This window comes from Mytilus californianus, unplaced genomic scaffold, assembly GCF_021869535.1.
Source record: "Mytilus californianus isolate M0D057914Y unplaced genomic scaffold, xbMytCali1.0.p SCAF_6, whole genome shotgun sequence".
Lineage (NCBI taxonomy): Eukaryota > Metazoa > Mollusca > Bivalvia > Mytilida > Mytilidae > Mytilus > Mytilus californianus.
The window spans coordinates 114,319,758-114,323,610 of record NW_026262712.1 but is presented as its reverse complement, the minus strand read 5'-3'; positions in this window follow the sequence as shown (position 1 = coordinate 114,323,610).

Below are 3,853 nucleotides of genomic sequence, written 5' to 3'. Positions count from 1 at the left end.
CAGTAAGAATTAACATACAACATTGGAATTACAGTATGTTTAAGCCACAATAGTTATCCGATGTTCAAATCTCATAAATCGATTGTGAAAGTACAAATCGAGGTAACAAACAAAAACTGAGGAATCGCAAATTAAGCAAAACCGTATGCGTGGACAAAGTAAATGTTTCCTGCTATGCAAACATCACCCGCAATGCGAATCCACAATCAGTCAAAACGTCACAATTGGGAATAAGACATAATCAGTTTAATTGCAGAACAAACGACTATTCTGGTACCTAAAGATCTAAGACCGCGAAAATATGTCGCTAGTGAGTTGAGACACAGACTCATTGTATCGGTCAACCAAATCGCAATGGTGACCGTAAAATGTATTAAGTGTCGACTAAATCGTTCTTCCTCAAAACAGCAGATTTTTTTGTAGGGAGCGCACTCCTGTTAATGAATAGAAATAAGAAGATGTAAGCACCAATGAAGTCCTTTTTGTGTGAACATGTTGTGTGAACATGCACGAGTGTAATGTATCAACTGAGATTTGTAAACATCGTGCGATGGGCCAGACGGTATGCTACTGCTGAGAAACGGAAAGTCGACAATTTATAAGTCGAAATCGATACATTTGTCATCGATTCTAGATTGAAGTCATTCATTGGGGTCAATATCGATGAACATATCAAAATATGAAGCAGACTTTCTAGTTTCGGTTATATCCGTGTTCGCTGGGATATACGAGATGCAAGTACTCATTGGTAACGGTTTTACCTTATAATTTATCGCATCCGTTATTATATAATAAAATAATCATTTCTCTATAGCATGTAAAACACTATCTTTTTGATATTATACAATTATGGCCCGTAGAAAAGGTGAATATCCAAAATTGTCAACACGAGAAGGTTATTTCACCGGTGTACAAATCAAGAAACTCAAAAGGTTATTCGCCGGAGAATAATAGAGATATTCACCGCTGGTGTAAATTTTTAGGGTTATTCGTCCTTCCTTGCAATTAAATGAAAATTAACTGAATTATTCCATGTCAAGTGATAACGTGTTACCCAATAGAATTGTTTATAATATATGTAAGGTATAATCACGTCAAAATGCCAGGTTTTAATTGGCTAATACGAGGGAGATAATTTACTCTATCCCGGCCCATGGCTCAGCGGGAGACAATTTTTTTAATATCACCCTCTCGTGAAGACCAATCAGAAATTGATTATTTAAAGGACAATGAATCGAATTTACGTCAATAATGTTAAAGACAATGCTTAAGTTCTACGTTTTGGCATCAGAAGTTTTTCATAGACTGTCAAAATAATAAATACATGTTGCTTCACTTTTGTTGTTTTTCTAAGAACTGTAACGTTAGTATGTACATGAAGTCATAGTTAAGTACTTTTTATTTAAAATTCAAAAGACAATAATGATGGAACATTCAGTATAATAAATGAAATAACACATAGCTGAAAGGGTGATAGAGCAGATTGGGACCCCTCGAGAAATCTTTTGTCAACCTTGGCTTCACCTCGGTTGACAATGTTTTTCTCGGGGTAACAATCTGCTCTATCACCCCCTCAGCTATGTGTTATTTATATAAATACTGAACAACATTTAACGTTTTCAAATTTGATGATGAGCATAAGCAAATATTTTTTAAGGTTAAATACATTAGAATGTTTATTGTTTATCTAATTCTTGATACAAGTAAATTTAATAGTAGTATACACCAAAAAAAAAATATCGGTCTACTGCTAAGCAAATGTCTGTTAAGGTATCGATATTGTTTTCGAAAGTTACCCTTTTAAATGATATAAGTATCTTTGTTCTGTTGACAACAGACGAACGGTAGTGAACACAATTGGACTAGATGACCGTTAGTATATGCGAATACGGATTTAAAGAGCCCTATCAAAAGTCAATTTTCAAATAACCGTCTTTGTTTACAATTTTAAATATTGAATTCCTAGCTGTGGCAAACTGAGCATGATGTTTGGAAAGGACACAGATGAACTGTATTGTACGAATATAAAACGAAAGATCTCTACCAAATGATCTTCTGGCATTTATATGAAAATAACACTGTATTAATGTAGTGCGCCCAAAGCGCCTGTCTGAGTTTACAAGGAACCCTCAAATCCAAACATATATACTAGTAGAAATATAATGAAATAATGAGTACAATATTATGCTTAAAGATATTATTAATGTTTTCGTCTAATACAAATTTCGGATATGTAAATGACAATATGTGGTGAATGACAAGATAATACCTAATGATCTGACCATTAAAAATGTATGTCGCAATTTTATTTTAAGTGGTCACAATGATAACATTAAACTGTCATAAAGACAAATGTCAACTCAAAATGTACAAGTTCTATTTTCCTTGGTTATGTGGTACACCATCTGACCTCAAATTATATAAACCAAGAATAAAATATTATCAAGTGACATCCCATCTGACCTTAAATTATATAAACAGAGTAACATTTTATTAAGTGACATCCCATTTATTCAGCTGATATTGATATTCATTGAAAATATTTGATTTGTGTAGAAAATTAATAATGTTTATTTTGTTGCAGAATCGCCTAAATCTTTATGTTATCGTATTTTCAAAAAAAGAATTTACAATTTGAAAAATATTTTTCATTTTTACCTTACAAATTCATTTAAACATTATGCAAATATAGATGTGGTAGTCACCACTTGCTGATTGATTCCGAGAAAAGACAGAATCTGCCGTCTCTGTGACGAAAACGACATTGGTGACGAGTACCATTACATTAAGAATTGTGGAACATTTAAGTTAGAAAGAAAGAAATTTTTACCGAAATGCTGTTGGTCAAACCCTAATATCTATAAAGTTGATCAACTGTTTAAATCACTTCGGTTTTATCATGTATATCTATTATAAAGTCATTTTATAAAATTTACTGTTTGCAAAATTATAAATTATTCTAAATAATAAGGATGTTCTTGTCCCAGGCAGAAAACCCTGGCCGTGTTAGGCGCAACTTTTTGGAAGTTTTGGTCCTCGGTTCTCTTCAGCTTTGTACTTGTTTTGGCTTTCAAACTTTTTTCATCTGAGCGTCACTGGTTGGTCTTGTGTGGACGAGACGCACGTCTGGCGTATTGAATTTTAAGCCTAGTACCTTTTGTTAGCTATTATTCGTGTGTTTCTTTGTCCTATATGTTCTCCCATTTATTTGTATTGTGGTCCTGTCATGTGATATTGTCGTTTTGGTGTTGTGTTTGACGTTGCCATAAAAGCGGGAGGTTTGGCATGCCACAAAACCAGGTTCAACCCACCATTTTTTTCTTAAAATGTCCTGTACCAAGTCAGGGAAAAGGCCATTGTTATATTATAGTTCGTTTCTGTGTGTGTTACATTTTAATGTTGTGTTTTTGTTGTGTCGTTGTTCTCCTCTTATATTTGATGCGTTTCCCTCAGTTTAAGTTTGTTACCCGGATTTGTTTTTATCTCTATCGATTTATGAGTTTCGAACAGCGGTATACTACTGTTGCCTTTATTTAACTCATCAAATATTGTAATATTAGAAAAACTATGTAAATTTATCAAAGTTATAAATGTGAAAGTCAGTCCTCCAAGTTATTTTCAGTGTATTGTTCACACATGCATGTAATAATTGTACTTTATAGTTATATTTATGTATGTTCTCTATAACTATGTAATTGTAGTTTTATGAGAAATAAAGTATATATTCGATATATGTATATTCGATATATCTTTCAATAACTTTTCGTACATAACCCCACTTGGACATAAATTACAAATAAGAGGCTTCATTAAATTACCGAGTGATCAATACTTGTAAAATTCATTTGAATAT